The sequence below is a fragment of the Balaenoptera musculus genome, chromosome 2 (genome assembly GCF_009873245.2).
Source record: "Balaenoptera musculus isolate JJ_BM4_2016_0621 chromosome 2, mBalMus1.pri.v3, whole genome shotgun sequence".
Taxonomy (NCBI): Eukaryota; Metazoa; Chordata; class Mammalia; order Artiodactyla; family Balaenopteridae; genus Balaenoptera; species Balaenoptera musculus.
This window is the reverse complement of record NC_045786.1, coordinates 52,492,108-52,511,465: the sequence shown is the minus strand read 5'-3', so window position 1 is coordinate 52,511,465 and position 19,358 is coordinate 52,492,108. Positions and strand designations below refer to the sequence as shown.

At 40.0% G+C, this 19,358-nt stretch overlaps 1 protein-coding gene across 1 annotated transcript in view; it reads left to right on the top strand.

Annotated features, from left to right (window-relative positions):
- The window catches only part of GABRG3 (gamma-aminobutyric acid type A receptor subunit gamma3), a 588,733-nt gene that overhangs the window by 101,257 nt on the left and 468,118 nt on the right, over positions 1–19,358 (top strand). The window lies entirely within an intron of this gene.

The following is a 19,358-nucleotide window of genomic DNA, read 5'->3' as shown; positions in this document are numbered from 1 at the left end:
AACCAAGTTTGGGTCTGCTCACCTGTGCACAGTAAAGCCAATCTACTGAGACCAGGTTTGTGGTGAAGCAAAGCATAGCCTTTAGTGTAGGGCACCAAGCAAGGAGAACAGCCATCTCATGCTCAGAAGACCCAAACTCCCCCATGGCTTTCAGGGAAGGGGTTTTAAAGGCAGTGTGAAGGAGGGGAGTTGTGGGGTGTGTGATCAGCTTGTGTTCAATTCTCGGATGGCTGGCATCAAGGTGAGGTTTTAATCATCATCAGCCTTTTGGTTTCAACCAGTCTAGGGTCTACGTGCTTGCAGTCAGCAGTTTCATCTGGTGGAGGTCTGCTTCCTATAAAAACAACTTAGGAATGTGTGTCAGGCCTTTATCTGTAGCTTTCAGGGAACTGGGAGTTGAGTGATTCTGCCATGTGTGGTCTGAATTGTTACCAGATTCCAGCCCAACAGCTATTCTTAGTTTCTACATCTTCACATTTCCTAATCATTAACTCCTGAACCAGTCTTTTGAGACTCAGGAGAGGCCTGGGAGACTAAAGCAAAAGCCTTTTACTTCAAAGGACAGGGACACAGGGGCTTGTATGCGGCTTCAGTATGCATTCACGATTCTCAGTTCTCATATATCTGTTGCATGTGAAAAAGTTCAGCTAAAAGACAAGAGTAGTTCCCTTTGTATCAACGTTCCATTTATTGAAAAGGAAAAAGGAATTTTCAATACTTGAGACGTATTTGGCAATGCACAGCTTAAAATTTTTTAAATTTATACTTTTCAGGCATCCTTGTTTTTAGCTTCTGAGAATCTCGGTCAGGCTCTGTTTTAAAAGAAACAAATTGGAAATAATATTATATTTGCTGTCAAGCTGCTGCTACCTACTTTGGTGATCTGGGAAAAAAGGAGAATCATATGAACAGGGGTTCAAGTAAAGAAATTGAGAATAGCTCATTTATATTTAGTAAACTGAGGGAGGGGCAAGACGACACCCTGGAAGGGCTTCTGTGCCTCAGGGAGGGGATGGACGGAGGGGCTGCATCTGGGGACAAAGGGGGATCCTGCTTCAGCCTTGGAGGAGGCTCTGGCAAAGGGCCCTGCAGGGGACAGGGCAGAAGGGCCTCATGCTCCCCTCATGAGCGCTGCATCCCCACTGCCCCTGGAAGTCGGGTTGTGCCTCTCATGTGCTCATTGTTCTGCTGAGGGCCTGGAGGCCCAGTCTCTCTCTCTGTTCCTGAGAAGGGCTGTCGACACTGTTTCTGGGCCAGGCCACCCTCTGATCCAGAGCTTTTGGACTTGGACCAGGAAAATGTCAGAATCTCCAGGAAAACCCTTGTACATTCCAGGTGCCAGGCCCACAGATGATGTCATAAGCAGACACCTAGACAGGGTGTGTTTAGAAAGGCCACAGGGAGTTGATCTGGCCCTTGGCATCGGAGCCCTGGGGATGTGCACAGGAGAGTGAGGAGCACAGCCCCTCCACAGGGACAGCAGGCAGGGTGCCCAGGGCCTAGGCTGCACCCAGTCTGCTCCTGCACCCAATCACAGTGGTAGTAACACCTGAATTTTAGCTGTTTGAGAAAAACATTTAGATTTCAGTATCCTGGGACTGCCATTTATGCTAACAGAATAAAATCATAAAATCATACCATCAGTCAGCTCCCTCAGAGCTAGCCTCATAATTCTCCTTTAAAAAGAAAGATGTCTTCCTCTTAAACAACCATCTGAAAGTCACCTTTGAAATCTTTCCCCAGAGATGTGAGGGGTTGAATACTGTCACCATGATGTGACTTGTGTGCTCAGCCAGGTTGTGGTTCCTGTGGGCTCAGAATCCTCTAGCCAGGTGGAAGCTTGAGGCCTGAGATAGGCCCAGGGTGCTCTTTCTGTTCCCCAACGCCGCCTTCGCTGATTGTAAACCTACCCCGTCCCCTCCCCAGGCTCTGCTCTGCCACAGCCAGGCACCTCAGGACTTGTTCCTGTCCCTCTGCCTGGATTGGTCCTCCAGAATATGTACAAGGTTTGTATCATCACCTTCTGAAGATCTTTGCTGAAATGGCCCCTAATGCGAGGCCTTCCCTGACCCCCATCTCCCTCCCTCTCTATTTTACTTTAAGACACTTGAGATGCTTCCTTCCAGTGCAGCCAGTCCCTAACTCTCCTCCAGGAGTCCCTGGGCCACCTGCACCCCTTGCTGACCACCGCAGGGGCTCTGTATGTGTGCCTCCTCGGGGCACACGACCTGGTGGAGGAAGTCTGCACTCAGACACCAGAGAAAGGGAGCAGCTCTGAGGTCAGAGACTGATGAGGAAATGCACAGCCGCCTTCAGCAGGGTGGCTGCAAGGGCAAATGTCCAGGCAGCCACATGGGGCCCCGCAATCACAAGGCCCCCATGGGTTTAATGCTCTGATGCCATTGTTTGTTTTGGGACTCTTGAGTTGTTTCAGAATATTCAAGGAGCATATAGAGAGCCTTGGGTGAATATAGAGAGTCTTAAATTGGTAATTAATGAGCTCAAAAGTCACACTTATGATTCTACAGTCTGTACTATTACCTCCAGGAGAACATGATGAAGAAATATTTATAAAAGTTTATGAATTCGTATTTTAAACAGTTTGCTTTTACTTTATTCTTTATAGGATAAGATATGTTTTTTTATTGAGATACAATTGACATATAATATTAGTTTCAGGCATACAACATGATTTGATATTTCTGTATATTTTGAAATGATCACCACAATTATGTCTAGTTAACATCAATCTCCATACAGAGTTAAATATTTTTCCTTATGATGAGAGCTTTTAAGACCTACTCTCTTAGCAACTTTCAAATATGCAATATGGTATTATTAACTATAGTCACCATGCTGTGCATTACATCCCCAAGACATTTATTTTATAACTAGAAGTTGTACCTTTTAACCACCTTTACTCATTTCTACTGGTGTCTGTGGCTTGATATTCTTTTTCATTTAATTTTTAAAATTTTTTGTGATTCCTCCTAGTGTCTATTTTTAATTGAAGTGTAATTGACCTGCAACACTACATTGGTTCCAGGTGCACAACATAGTGATTCGATATTTCTATACATTACAAAATGATCAACATGATATGTCTCATTAGCATCTGTCACCATACAAAGATATTGTAATATAAATGTCATCCCTCTGATAGCACCTTAATAAATCATCCCAATGCCCATGAAGTCTCCATGATGGCAGACCACTTCCCTTTCACTTCTTCTGGAAGACAAGAAATCAAATGTTAACTAACAAAATGAATGGGCAAAAAGATTTAACAGACTAGCCAATAATTTCAAAATATTTAATGTACAGTCTTTAAAAAATCTAGATAAAATGAATAACTTGCAGAAAAGATAAATTGTAAAGTGTGAACCAAAGAAGGGAACAAATAGCATTGAAAACAATTGTAAAAATTGTCAAAGAATTTCCTCCAAACAAGATGTCAGGGCCAAATTCTTGTTTTTCAGATTTTCTCAGAATCAGTATTCCACAAACTATAAAACTTGACTGGGCAGTATAAGGAAGGTGAAAATGCACCCTCCTTGTAATAAAATGTTCATTTTATGGTGCTTCCTTGACTCTAATCCAGAAAGCTAGTAAGGATAAAAGAGTGCTGCAGATCAGTTGAATATAATGAATCTAGCTGAATCTTAATGCAAACAGCAATGCTTGCAAAGGAAACTCCATATTATATTGAAAGGATTTTCTGTGGATCCCAGGGACTTCTTTTTTTATTGAAGTATAGTTGATAAACAATATTAGTTTCAGGTGTACAACATAGTGATGCAGTATTTTTATAGATTATCCTTCATATAAAGTTATTATAAAAAATCGTATTATAAAATATTGACAATATTTCCCTGTGCTGTATCCTTGTATCTTATTTTATTATACCTAGTAGTTTGTATGTCTTAATCCCCTACCCTATCTTGCCCCTCCCTTTTCTCTCTCCTCACTGGTAACCACTAGTTTGTTCTCTGTATTTGTGAGTCTGTTTCTGTTTTGTTATGTGTATTTGTTTTATTTTTTAGATTCCACAAGAAGTGGAAACATACAGTATGTCTCTTTCTTTCTTTTTTTTTAACATCTTTATTGAAGTATAACTGTCTGTCTTTCTTTTTCTGACTTATTTCACAAAGCATAATACCCTCTAAGTCCATGTATATTGTTGCAAATTGCAGTATTTCATTATTTTTTATGGCTGAGTAGTATTCCACTGTATATATGTACCACATCTTCTTTATCCATTCAACTGTTGATGGACACTTCTGTTGCTTCAGTATCTTGGCTGTTGTAAATAATGCTGCAGTGAACATTGGAGTGCATGTATCTTTTGAAATTAGTGTTTTGTTTGCTTCAGATGTATATCCAGGAGTGGAATTGCTGGATCATATGGTAGTTCTCCTTTTAGTTTTTTGAAGGACCCCCATACTGTTTTCCATAGTGGCTGCACCAATTTTGATTCCCACCAAAAGAGCACAAGGGTTCTCTTTTCTCCACATCCTCACCAATATTTGTTTTTTATGGTCTTTTTGATGATAGCTATTCTGACAGGTATCTCATTGTGGGTTTTTTTTTTAACATCTTTATTGGAGTATAATTGCTTTACAATGGTGTGTTAGTTTCTGCTTTATAACAAAGTGAATCAGTTATACATATACATATGTTCCCATATCTCTTCCCTCTTGCGTCTCCCTCCCTCCCACCCTCCCTATCCCACCCCTCTAGGTGGTCACAAAGCACTGAGCTGATCTCCTTGTGCTATGCGGCTGCTTCCCACTAGCTATCTATTTTACATTTGGTAGTGTATATATGTCCATGCCACTCTCTCACCCTGTCACATCTTACCCCTCCCCCTCCCCATATCCTCAAGTCCATTCTCTAGTAGGTCTGTGTCTTTATTCCCGTCTTGCCACTAGGTTCTTCATGACCTTTTTTTTTTTTCTTAGATTCCATATATATGTGTTAGCATACTGTATTTGTTTTTCTCTTTCTGACTTACTTCACTCTGTATGACAGACTCTAACTCCATCTACCTCACTACATATACCTCCATTTCATTTCTTTTTATGGCTGAGTAATATTCCATTGTATATATGTGCCACATCTTCTTTATCCATTCATCCGATGATGGACACTTAGGTTGCTTCCATGTCCTGGCTATTGTAAATAGAGCTGCAATGAACATTTTGGTACATGACTCTTTTTAAATTATGGTTTTTTCAGGGTATATGCCCAGTAGTGGGATTGCTGGGTCATATGGTAGTTCTATTTTTAGTTTTTTAAGGAACATCCATACTGTTCTCCATAGTGGCTGTATCAATTTACATTCCCACCAACAGTGCAAGAGTGTTCCCTTTTCTCTACACCCTCTCCAGCATTGATTGTTTCTAGATTTTTTGATGTTGGCCATACTGACCGGTGTGAGATGATATCTCATTGTAGTTTTGATTTGCATTTCTCTAATGATTAATGATGTTGAGCATTCTTTCATGTGTCTGTTGGCAATCTGTATATCTTCTTTGGAGAAATGTCTATTTAGGTCTTCGGCCCATTTTTGGATTGGGTTGTTTGTTTTTTGTTATTGAGCTGCATGAGCTGCTTGTAAATCTTGGAGATTAATCCTTTGTCAGTTGCTTCATTTGCAAATATTTTCTCCCATTCTGAGAGTTGTCTTTTGGTCTTGTTTATGGTTTCCTTTGCTTTGCAAAAGCTTTTAAGTTTCATTAGGTCCCATTTGCTTATTTGTGTTTTTATTTCCATTTCTCTAGGAGTTAGCTCAAAAAGGATCTTGCTGTGATTTATGTCATAGAGTGTTCTGCCTATGTTTTCCTCTAAGAGTTTTATAGTGTCTGGCCTTACATTTAGGTCTTTAATCCATTTTGAGTTTATTTTTGTGCATGGTGTCAGGGAGTGTTCTAATTTCATACTTTCACATGTACCTGTCCAGTTTTCCCAGCACCACTTATTGAAGAGGCGTTTCCATACAAATTGTTAAATTTTTTGTGCTAGCTCTGTGAAAAATGGGTTGGGATTCAAGGGGTTGCATTGAATCTGTAGATTGCTTTGGGTAGTAGAGTCATTTTCACAATGTTGATTCTTCTAATCCAAGAACATGGTATATCTCTCCATCTATTTGTATCATCTTTAATTTCTTTCATCAGTGTCTTATAATTTTCTGCATACAGGTCTTTTTTCTCCTTAGGTAGGTTTATTCCTAGATATTTTATTCTTTTTCTTGCAATGGTAAACGGGAGTGTTTTCTTACTTTCACTTTCAGATTTTTCATCATTAGTGTATAGGAATGCAAGAGATTTCTGTGCATTAATATTGTATCCTGCAACTTTACCATATTCATTAATTAGCTCTAGCAATTTTCTGGTGGCAGTTTTAGGATTCTCTATGTATAGTATCATGTCATCTGCAAACAGTGACAGTTTTACTTCTTCTTTTCCAATTTGTATTCCTTTTATTTCTTTTTCTTCTCTGATTGCCATGGCTAGGACTTCCAGAACTATGTTGAATAATAGTGGTGAGAGTGGACATCCTTGTCTCGTTCCTGATCTTAGAGGAAATGGTTTCAGTTTTTCACCATTGAGGACAATGTTGGCTGTGGGTTTGTCATATATGGCCTTTATTATGTTGAGGAAAGTTCCCTCTATGCCTACTTTCTGCAGGGCTTTTATCATAAATGGGTGTTGAATTTTGTCGAAAGCTTTCTCTGCATCTATTGAGATGATCATATGGTTTTTCTCCTTCAATTTGTTAATATGGTGTATCACGTTGATTGATTTGCGTATATTGAAGAATCCTTGCATTCCTGGGATAAACCCCACTTGATCATGGTGTATGATCCTTTTACTGTGCTGTTGGATTCTGTTTGCTAGTATTTTGTTGAGGATTTTTGCATCTATATTCATCAATGATCTTGGTCTGTAATTTTCTTTTTTTGTAGTATCTTTTTCTCGTTTTGGTACAGGGTGATGGTGGCCTCATAGAATGAGTTTGGGAGTGTTCCTTCCTCTGCAATATTTTGGAAGAGTTTGAGAAAGATTGGTGTTAGCTCTTCTCTAAATGTTTGATAGAATTCACCTGTGAAGCCATCTGGTCCTGGACTTTTGTTTGTTGGAAGATTTTTAATCACAGTTTCAATTTTATTACTTGTAATTGGTCTGTTCATACTTTCTATTTCTTCCTGGTTCAGTCTTGGAAGGTTATACCTTTCTAAGAATTTGTCCATTTCTTCCAATTGTCCATTTTATTGGCATAGAGTTGCTTGTAGTAGTCTCTTAGGATGCTTTGTATTTCTGCAGTGTCTGTTGTAACTTCTCCTTTTTCATTTCTAATTTTATTGATTTGAGTCCTCTCCTTCTTTTTCTTGATGAGTCTAGCTAATGGTTTATCAATTTTGTTTAGCCTCTCAAAGAACCAGCTTTTAGTTTTATTGATCTTTGCTATTGTTTTCTTTGTTTCTATTTCATTTATTTCCGCTCTGATCTTTATGATTTCTTTCCTTCTGCTAACTTTGGGTTTTGTTTGTTCTTCTTTCTCTAGTTTCTTTAGGTGTAAGGTTAGATTGTTTACTTGAGATTTTTCTTCTTTCTTTAGGTAGGCTTGTATAGCTATAAACTTCCCTCTTAGAACTGCTTTTGCTGCATCCCATAGGTTTTGGGTCATCGTGTTTTCACTGTCATTTGTCTCTAGGTATTTTTTGATTTCCTCTTTGATTTATTCAGTGATCTCTTGGTTACTTAGTAACGTATTGTTTAGCCTCCATGTGTTTGTGTTTTTTACGTTTTTTTCCCTGTGATTCATTTCTAATCTCATAGCGTTGTGGTCAGAAAAGATGCTTGATATGATTTCAATTTTCTTAAATTTACTGAGGCTTGATTTGTGACCCAAGATGTGATCTGTCCTGGAGAATGTTCCGTGCGCACTTGAGAAGAACGTGTAATCTGTTTTGGGATGGAATGTACTATAAATATCAATTAAATCTATCTGGTCTATTGTGTCATTTAAAGCTTGTGTTTCCTTATTAATTTTGTGTTTGGATGATCTGTCCATTGGTGTAAGTGAGGTGTTAAAGTCCCCCACTATGATTGTGTTACTGTCAATTTCCTCTTTTATAGCTGTTAGCGGTTGCCTTATGTATTGAGGTGCTCCTATGTTGGGTGCATATATATTTATAATGGTTATATCTTCTTCTTGGATTGATCCCTTGATCATTATGTAGTGTCCTTCCTTGTCTCTTGTAACATTCTTTATTTTAAAGTCTATTTTATCTGATATGAGTATAGCTACTCCAGCTTTCTTTTGATTTCCATTTGCATGGAATATCTTTTTCCATCCCCTCACTTTCAGTCTGTATGTGTCCCTAGGTCTGAAGTGGGTGTCTTGTAGACAGCATATATATGGGTCTTCTTTTTGTATCCATTCAGCAAGCCTGTGTCTTTTGGTTGGAGCATTTAATCCATTCACGTTTAAGGTAATTATCGATATGTAATGTTCCTATGACCATTTTCTTAATTGTTTCGGGTTTGCTTTTGTAGGTCCTTTTCTTCTCTTGTGTTTCTCACTTAGAGAAGTTCCTTTAGCATTTGTTGTAGAGCTGGTTTGGTGGTGCTGAATTCTCTTAGCTTTTGCTTGTCTGGAAAGCTTTTGATTTCTCCATCAAATCTAAATGAGATCCTTGCCGGGTAGAGTAATCTTGGTTGTAGGTTCTTCCCTTTCATCACTTTAAGTATATCATGCCACTCCCTTCTGGCTTGTAGAGTTTCTGCTGAGAAATCAGCTGTTAACCTTATGGGAGTTCCCTTGTATGTTATTTGTCATTTTTCCCTTGCTGCTTTCAATAATTTTTCTTTGTCTTTAATTTTTGCCAGTTTAAATACTATGTGTCTCAGCGTGTTTCTCCTTGGGTTTATCCTGTATGGGACTCTCTGTGCTTACTGGACTTGGGTGGCTATTTCCTGTCCCATGTTAGGGAAGTTTTTGACTATAATCTCTTTAAATATTTTCTCTGGTCCTTTCTCTCTCTCTTCTCCTTCTGGGACCCCTATAATGCGAATGTTGTTGCGTTTAATGTTGTCCCAAAGGTCTCTTAGGCTGTCTTCATTTCTTTTCATTCTTTTTTCTTTAGTCTGTTCCACAGTAGTGAATTCCACCATTCTGTCTTCCCGGTCACTTATCTGTTCTTCTGCCTCAGTTATTCTGCTATTGATTCCTTCTAGTGTAGTTTTCATTTCAGTTATTGTTTTGGTCATCTGTTTGTTTGTTCTTTAATTCTTCTAAGTCTTTGTTAATCATTTCTTGCATCTTCTCAATCTTTGCCTCCATTCTTATTCCGAGGTACTGGATCATCTTCACTATCATTATTCTTAATTCTTTTTCTGGAAGGTTGCCTATCTCCACTTCATTTAGTTGTTTTTCTGGGGTTTTTTCTTGTTCCTTTTCCTTGTCCCTCTGCCTTTTCATCTTGTCTGTCTTTCTGTAAATGTGGTTTTTGTTCCCCAGGATGCAGGATTGTAGTTTTTCTTGCTTCTGCTGTCTGCCCTCTGGTGGTTGAGGCTATCTAAGAGGCTTGATGGGAGGCTCTGGTGGTGGGTAGAGCTGACTGTTGCTGTGGCGGTCAGAGCTCTGTAAAACTTTAATCCACTTGACTGTTGATGGGTGGGGCTGGGATCCCTCCCTGTTGATTGTTTTGCCTGAGGCAACCCAACACTGGAGCCTACCTGGGCTCTTTGGTGGGGTTAATGGCAGACTCTGGGAGGGCTCACGCCAAGGAGCACTTCCCAGAACCTCCGCTGCCAGTGTCCTTGTCCCCACGGTGAAACAGAGCCACCCCCCGCCTCTGCAGGAGACCCCACAACACCAGCAGGTAGGTCTGGTTCAGTCTCCCCCAGGGTCATTGCTCCTTCCCCTGGGTCCCGATGCACACACTACTTTGTGTGTGCCCTCCAAGAGTGGGGTCTCTGTTTCCCCCAGTCCTGTCAAAGTCCTGCAATCAATTCCCACTAGGCTTCAAAGCCTGATTCTCTAGGAATTCCTCCTCCCGTTGCCGGACCCCCAGGTTGGAAAGCCTGATGTGAGGTTCAGAACCTTCACTCCAGTGGGTGGACTTCTGTGGTATAAGTGTTCGCCAGTCTGTGAGTCACCCACCCAGCAGTTATGGGATTTGATTTTACTCTGATTGCGCCCCTCCTACCGTCTCACTGTGGCTTCTCCTCTGTCCTTGGACGTGGGGTATCCTCTTTGGTGAATTCTAGTGTCTTCCTGTCGATGACTGTCCAGCAGCCAGTTGTGATTCTGGTGTTCTCGGAAGAGGGAGTGGGAGCATGTCCTTCTACTCCGCCATCTTGGTTAATGTCTTTTTCATTTATTTCTGATCTGATGTTTATGATTTCTTTCCTTCTGCTAGCTTTGGGGTTTTTTTGTTCTTCTTTCTCTAATTGCTTTAGGTGCAACGTTAGGTTGTTTATTCGAGATGTTTCCTGTTTCTTGATGTAGGCTTGTATTGCTATAAACTTCCCTCTTAGAACTGCTTTTGCTGCATCCCATAGCTTTCGGGTCATCGTGTCCCCATTTTCATTTGTTTCTAGATATTTTTTGATTTCCCCTTTGATTTCTTCAGTGATCACTTCTTTATTAAGTAGTGTATTGTGTAACCTCCACGTGTTTGTATTTTTTACAGACCTTTTCCTGTAATTGATATCTAGTCTCATAGCGTTGTGGTCGGAAAAGATACTTGATACGATTTCAATTTTCTTAAATTTACCAAGGCTTGATTTGTGACCCAAGATATGATCTATCCTGGAGAATGTTCCATGAGCACTTGAGAAAAATGTTTATTCTGTTGTTTTTAGGTGGAATGTCCTATAAATATCAATTAAGTCCATCTTGTTTAATGTATCATTTAAAGCTTGTGTTTCCTTATTTATTTTCATTTTGGATGATCTGTCCATTGGTGAAAGTGGGGTGTTAAAGTCCCCTACTATGATTGTGTTGCTGTCGATTTCCCCTTTTATGGCTGTTAGTATTTACCTTATGTATTGAGGTGCTCCGATGTTGGGTGCATAAATATTTACAATTGTTATACCTTCTTCTTGGATCGATCCCTTGATCATTATATAGTGTCCTCTTTGTCTCTTGTAATAGTCTTTATTTTAAAGTCTATTTTGTCTGATATGAGAATTGCTACTCCAGCTTTCTTTTGATTTCCATTTGCATGGAATATCTTTTTCCATCCCCTCACTTTCAGTCTGTATGTGTCCCTAGGTCTGAAGTGGGTCTCTTGTAGACAGCATATATATGGGTCTGGTTTTTGTATCCATTCAGGCAGTCTGTGTCTTTTGGTGGGAGCATTTAATCCATTTACATTTAAGGTAATTATCGATATGTATGTTCCTATTCCCATTTTCTTAAATGTTTTGAGTTTGTTATTGTAGGTGTTTTCCTTCTCTTGTGTTTATTGCCTAGAGAAGTTCCTTTAGCATTTGCTGTAAAGCTGGTTTGGTGGTGCTGAACTCTCTCAGCTTTTGCTTGTCTGTAAAGCTTTTAATTTCTCCATCAAATCTGAATGAGATTATTGCTGGGTAGAGTAATCTTGGTTGTAGGTTTTTCTCCTTCATCACTTTAAGTATATCCTGCCACTCCCTTCTGGCTTGCAGAGTTTCTGCTGAAAGATCAGCTGTTGACCTTATGGGGATTCCCTTGTGTGTTATTTGTTGTTTTTCCCTTGCTGCTTTTAATATGTTTTCTTTATATTTAATTTTTGATAGTTTGATTAATATGTGTCTCGGTGTGTTTCTCCTTGGATTTATCCTGTATGGGACTCTCTGTGCTTCCAGGACTTGATTAACTATTTCCTTTCCCATATTAGGGAAGTTTTCAACTATAATCTCTTCAAATATTTTCTCAGTCCCTTTCTTTTTCTCCTCTTCTTCTGGGACCCCTATAATCCGAATGTTGGTGCATTTAATGTTATCCCAGAGGTCTCTGAGACTGTCCTCAGTTCTTTTCATTCTTTTTTCTTTATTCTGCTCTGCAGTAGTTATTTCCACTATTTTATCTTCCAGGTCACTTAGCCGTTCTTCTGCCTCAGTTATTCTGCTATTGATCCCTTCTAGAGTATTTTTAATTTTATTAATTGTGTTTTTCATCATTGCTTGGTTCCTCTTTAGTTCTTCTACGTCCTTGTTAAATGTTTCTTGCATTTTGTCTCTTCTATTTCCAAGATTTTAGATCATCTTTACTATCATTATTCTGAATTCTTTTTCGGGTATACCGCCTATTTCCTCTTCATTTGTTAGGTCTGGTGTGTTTTTACCTTGCTCCTTCCTCTGCTGTGTGTTTTTCTGTCTTCTCATTTTGCTTATCTTACTGTGTTTGGGGTCTCCTTTTCGCAGGCTGCAGGTTCGTTGCTCCTGTTGTTTTTGGTATCTGTCCCCAGTGGCTAAGGTTGGTTCAGTGGGTTGTGTAGGCTTCCTGGTGGAGGGGACTAGTGCCTGTGTTCTGGTGGATGAGGCTGGATCTTGTCTTTCTGGTGGGCATGTCCACGTCTGGTGGTGTGTTTTGGGGTGTCTGTGGCCTTATTATGATTTTAGGCAGCTTCTCTGCTAATGGATGGGGCTGTGTTCCTGTCTTGCTAGTTGTTTGGCATAGGGTGTCCAGCACTGTAGCTTGCTGGTCGTTGAGTGAAGCTGGGTCTTGATGTTGAGATGGAGATCTCTGAGAGATTTTTGCCATTTGGTATTACAAGCTGGGAGTATTGGGTGTATTTGGTATTGTGGAGCTGGGAGGTCTCTTGTGGACCAGTGTCCTGAAGTTGGCTCTCCCACCTCAGAGGCACAGCCCTGATGCCTGGCTGGAGCACCAAGAGCCTTTCATCCACACGGCTCAGAATAAAAGGGAGAAAAAATAGAAAGAGGATAAAATAAAATAAAATCAAGCTATTATAATAAAAAATAAGAAAACAAATTATTAAGAAAAAATTTTTAAAAAATTTTTTAAAATAAATTTATTAATTTTTTATAGTAAAAAGTAAGAAGAAATCATTAAGAAAAAATATATTAAGAAAAAAATTTTTTAAATTTTTTTAAAATAAAAAATAAGAAAAAAATTTTTAAGAAAAATTTTTTAATTTTTTAAAATAAAAAATGAGGACAAAATTATTAAGAAAAAATTTATTAAGAAAAAAAGGTTTTAAGTAAAAAAAAAAAAAAATACAAAAACAGATGGACCGAACCCTAGGACAAATGGTGAAAGCAAAGCTATACAGACAAAATCTCACCCAGAAGCATACACATATACACTCACAAAAAAAGGAAAAGGGGAAAAATTAATATATCCTGCTCCCAAAGTCCACCTCCTGAATTTGGGATGATTCGTTGTCTATTCAGGTATTCAACAGATGCAGGTACATCAAGTTGTTTGTGGAGCTTTAATCCGCTCCTTCTGAGGCTGCTGGGAGAAATTTCCCTTTCTCTCCTTTGTTCGCACAGCTCCCAGGGCTCAGCTTTGGATTTGTACCCGCCTCTGCGTGTAGGTCGCCTGAGGGCGTCTGTTCTTCGCTCACACAGGACGGGGTTAAAGGAGCAGCTGATTCGGGGGCTCTGGCTCACTCAGGCCTGGGGGAGGGAAGGGTACGGATACAGGGCAAGCCTGCGGCGGCAGAGGCCAACGTGACGTTGCAGCAGCCTGAGGCGCACCATTTGTTCTCCCGGGAAATTTGTCCCTGGATCACAGGAGCCTGGCAGTGGCAGGCTGCACAGGCTCCTGGGAGGGGCAGTGTGGATAGTGACCTGTGCTCACACCCAGACTTCTTGGTGGTGGCAGCAGCAGCCTTAGCGTCTCTTGCACATCTCTGGGGTCCGTGCTGATAGCTGCAGCTTGCACCCATCTCTGGAGCTTGTTTAGGCGGCGCTCTGAATCCCCTCTCCTTCCGCACCGCGAAACAAAGAGGCAAGAAAAAGTCTCTTGCCTCTTTGGCAGCTGCAGACTTTTTCCCGGACTCCCTCCTGGCTAGCTGTGGTGCGCTAACCCCTTCAGGCTGTGTTCACGCAGCCAACCCCAGTCCTCTCCCTGCAATCCGACTGAAGCCCCAAGCCTCAGCTCCCAGCCCCCGCCTGCCCCGGCGGGTGAGCAGATAAGCCTCTCGGGCTGGTGAGTGCTGGTCGGCACCGATCCTCTGTGCGGGAATCCCTCCACTTTGCCCTCCGCACCCCTGTTGCTGCGCTCTCCTCCGTGGCTCCGAAGCTTCCCCCCTCTGCCCCCCACAGCCTCAGCCCATGAAGGGGCTTCCTAGTGTGTGGAAACCTTTCCTCCTTCACAGCTCCCTCCCACTGGTGCAGGTCCCATCCCTATTCTTTTGTCTCTGTTATTTCTTTTTTCTTTTGCCCTACCCAAGTACGTGGGGAGTTTCTTGCCTTTTGGGAGGTCTGACGTCTTCTGCCAGCTTTCAGTGGGTGTTCTGTAGGAGCAGTTCCACATGTAGATGTATTTCTAATGTATCTGTGGGAAGGAAGGTTATCTCCACGTCTTACTCTTCTGCCATCTTGCCCAGACCCCCTCTCATTGTGGTTTTGATGATTATCCATGATGAGCATCTTTTCATGTGCCTGTTAGCCATCTGCATGTCCTCTTTGAAAAAACGGTCTACTCAGGTCTTCTGCCCATTTTTTGATTGGGTTCAATTTTTTTTGATACTGAATTGTATGAGCTATTTATATGTTTTGGATATTAACTCCTTATATGTCACATCATTTACAAGTATTTTCTCCCATTCCATAGGTTGTCTTTCCATTTTGTTAATGGTTTCCTTTGCTGTTCAAAACTTTTAAGTTTAATTAGGTCCCATTTGTTTATTTTTGCTTGTATTTCCTTTGCCTTAGGAGAGAGATCCAAAAACTATTGCTAAGATTTATGTCAAAGAGTGTTCTGCCTATGTTTTCTTCTTGGAGTTTTATGGTTTCTGTTCTTAAACATGTAGATCTTTAATCCATTTTGAGTTTATTTTTGTAAATGTTGTGGGATATTTAATTTCATTCTTTTACATCTAGCTGTCCAGTCTTCCCAGTGCCACTTATTGAAGAGACTGTCTTTTCTCCATTATATATTCTTGTCTCTTTTGTTGTAGATTAATTGATCATAAGTGCCTGGATTTATTTCTGGGGAGAGCCCATTGATCTCTGTGTCTCTTTTTGTGCCAGTAACATGCTGTTTTCATTTCTGTAGCTTTGTAGTACAGTCTGAAGTCTGAGAGTGTGATACCTCCAGCTCTGTTCTTTTTTCTCAACATTGCTTTGGCTACTCAGGGTCATGTGGTTCCAAATAAATTTTAGGATTGTTTATTCTAGTTCTGTGAAAAATGTCATGGGTATTTTGATAGGGATTACATTAAGTCTGTAGATTGCTTTGGACAGTACAAATATTTTAACAATATTAATTCTTCCAATCCATGAACACAGGATATCTTTCTGTTCCTTTGTATCATCTTCAGTTTCCTTCATCAGTGTCTTATAGTTTTCAGAGTATAGGTCTTTCACCTCCTTGGTTAAGTTTATTCCTAAATACGTTATTCTTTTAGATGTGATTTTAAATGGGATTGTGTTACTTACCTCTTTTTGATAGTTCATTGTTAGTGTATAGAAATGCTGCAGATTTCTGTTTATTAATCTTGTATCCTAAAACTTTACTGAATTCATTTATCAGTTCTAATACTTTTTTTGGTGGAGCCTTTATGTTTCTCTCTATATAATATTACATCATTTGCCAATAGTGACAGTTTTATTTCTTCCTTTCCAATATGGATGACTTTTCATTCTTTTTCTTGTCAGATTGCTCTAAGTAGGACTTCCTATACTGTGTTAAATAGATGTGTCCAGAGTGGGGAGCTCTGTCTTTTTCATGATTTTAGAGGGAAAGCTTTCAGCTTTTCAGCACTGAGTATGTTAGCTGTCAGTTTTCAGAAATGGCCTTTATCATGTAGGGATTTGTTCCTTCTTACCAACTTCGATGAGAGTTTTTTATCATAATCGTTGTTCAGTTTTGTCAAATGCTTTTTCTGCATCTATTGAGATGATCATCCTTCCTTTTGTTAGTATCGTATATCACATTGATTGATTTGCGTCCCTTGTATAAATCACACTTGATCATGATATATGATCTTTTTTATATATTGTCAGATTCAGTTTGCTTATATTTTGGTGATGATTTTTGAATCTATATCCATCAGAGTTATTTGCCTGTAGTTTTCTTTTTTACAGTGTCTTTGTCTGGTTTTGATATCAGGGTAATGGTGGTTGTAAAATGAATTTGGGAATGTTCCCTTCTCTTCAGTTTTTTGGAATAGTTTGAGAAGGATAGATATTAGCTCTCATTTATGTGTTTGGTAGAAAACCTTGTGAAGTTGTCTGTTCATGGACTTTTATTTACTGGAATTTTTTGGATTACTAATTCAATTTCAGTACTGGTGATTGGTCTGTTCAGATTGTCTATTTCTTCCTAATCCAGCCTTGGAAGATTGTATGTTTCTAGAAATTTATCCATTTCTACTAGGTTGTCCAGTTTGTTGGCATATAACTGTTCATAGTATTCTCTTATGATTTTTTGTATTTCTGTGGTATCAGTTGTTATTTCTCCTTTTTCATTTCTTATTTTCTTTATTTGGGTCCTCTCACTTTTCTCCTTGGCGAGCCTGGTTACAGGCTTATAGATTTTGTTTATCTTTTCAAAAAGCTAGCTCTGGGCTTCATTGATCTTTTCTATTTTTTTTTTTTTTTGGTGTGTATTTTATTTTTCTCTCTGATTTTTATTTTTTCTTTCTCCTGCTGACTTTGAGCTTTGTTTCTTCTTCTTTTTATATTTTGTTTAAGTGGTAGGTTAGGTTGTTTATTTGATTTTTTCTTGTTTCTTAAAAGTAGTCGTGTATCAATATTAACTTCCCTCTTAGAACTGCTTTTGCTGCATCCCAAGGATTTAGAAAGTTGTGTTTTTATTTTCATTTGTCTTGAGGTATTTTCTGATTTCATCTTTGATTTCTTCATTGACCCACTGGTTTTTCTTGTTTTTTTGTGTGTTTTTAGTAGTGTGTTGTTTAGTTTCCATGTGTTTGTATTTTTTTTCCATTTTTGTTTGTGATTGACTTCTAGTTCATACCATTGTGTTCAGAAAAAAAGCGTGATATAATTTTTATCCTCTTAAATTTGTTGAGACTTGTTCTGTGGCCTAGCATGTGATCTACATGGAGGACATTCCATTTGCACTTGAATAGAATGTTATTGTGCTGTTTTTAGATGGAATGTCCTGTAGTTATCTATTAATTCCAAGACCAGGGCTGGAACCCATGTCCCCTGCATTGGCAGACAGATTCTTAACCACTGCGCCACCAGGAAAGCCCCAGTGTCCATTTAGTGTTGATGAACTCTTAGTTTTTGGCTTATCTGAGAAGTTCTTTATCTCTCCTCCAATTCTAAATGACAGTCTTGCTGTAGAGTATTCTCAGTTGTAGGTATTTCCCTTTCACCACTTTACATAAATCATGCCACTTTCTTCTGGCCTGCAAAGTTTCTGCAGAAAAATCAGCTGATAGACTTATGGGGGATTCCCTTCCTTTGTATGTGACTCTTTGTTTTTCTCTTTTTGCTTTTAGAGTTCTCTCTATTTCTTTAACTTTTGCCATTTTAATTACGATATGTCTTGGTGTGGGTCTCATTTGGTTCATCTCGTTTGGGACCCTCTGTGCATCCTGTTTTGGCTATCTGTTTCTTTCTTCAGGTTTAGGAATTTTACAACCATAATTTTATCAAATGCATTTTCAACTGTTTTCTCTTTGTCTTCTCCTTCTGGAACCCCTATAATGCAAATGTTAGTGTGCTTGGTGTTGTCCAAGACGTCCCTTAAACTGTTCTCATTTTTTTAATTTGTTTTTTTTTGTTTTTTTTTTTGCTATTCTGATTGGGTGATCTCCATTATTCTATCTTCCAGAGCACTTATGTGTTCTTCTGTTTGACTGCTGTTAATTCCTTCCAGTGTGTCATTCATTTCATTTACTGTATTCTTCAGTTCTGACTGGTTCTTTTTATATTTTTTAGTTCCTTGTTAAACTTCTCACGTGTTCATCTATTCTTTTCTCAATTTCAGTTAGCATTCTTATTACTAACGCTGTGAACTCTTCATCTGGTAAATTATCTCTGTTTCAGTAGTTGTTTATTTTTTTCTTTCTTTCAGGTTTCTTTCCCCCTTGTTCTTTCATTTGTAACAATTTCCTCTGTCTTCTCATTTTGTTTAACTTTCTCTGTCTTTATGAAATTAGGTGAAATGGTCACCTATTCCAGTCTTGAAGGGGTGTCCTTGTGTGGGAATGTCCCTATGCAGTTTGTGTTGAGTAGCTTTGATGGGAGAGCCGGATCTGAGCGTGTGCTAGCAGCTATCACCATGGTGGGAGGTGGGGCTGGAGATGAAGCAGCCAGAGCCAGCGCCAGATGTGAGCTGAGCTTCTCCTTTGTTCAGTGGCTGTCACTGCCCTATGTGGGGTGGGTCAGCAACTTCTGCTCCCAAGTTGCTGGAGCAGAAGCCCTGAGTGTTGGGTCTGAGCTGATTCCATTCCCTGTAAGTGTGTGCTCTGCCCTCTCCCAGCAATGGCACCTACACCCCAGAGTGGAGTAGCACTGGAGCAAGAGGGTCTGGAGTGTGCACCAGGTATGGGCCAGCATGCACACTGGGTGGTCCTGGCACCAGTCAGAGCTAAGTCTCTGCAAATGCCAGTAATAGCGACTCTCGCCCCTTTCAAATGCAGTGCTGGGTCTGATCCCACTCCGTCCCTCCAACTGTGCACCTTCCTTGGCAGGAGCAGCCTCAACCCTAGTGTGGAGCTGCATTGGAGCCAGAAGTGCTCAGCGGGTGCTCAGCCTGGGCCAGGGTGCACTGGAGCAGTCACGGGAAGCTAGACAAAGTCCCAGACAGTTTCAGTCTGCTTCCTCTGTCTTGTTTTGGGAGCAAGCAAGCATCTGTGCATGCCTCATGAGTGGAGTCTAGGTTTTCTCAGCCCTCCTGTTAGTTTTACTGGTTTTCAAACCAGCTAGGGGACTCATCTTCCAGGTGTTGGGCCCCCAGGCTGGGGCCCAATATGTGGTTCAAACCCCTCACTCCTCAGGGAGGATCTCTGCCCATGTAATCCCCCTTTCCTCTGAGCCCTTCCCAGAGGCACAGGTTCTGACCTGATCACTTCTCCTCCCTTCCTACTTGATTCCGTGTGGGTCTTTCTTACAGTCTTGGTCGCAATGGAGTCTTTCTGCCCGTCTCCTGTTAGTTTTCAGTGAGAACTGTTCCACGTGTAGATCCATTTTTAA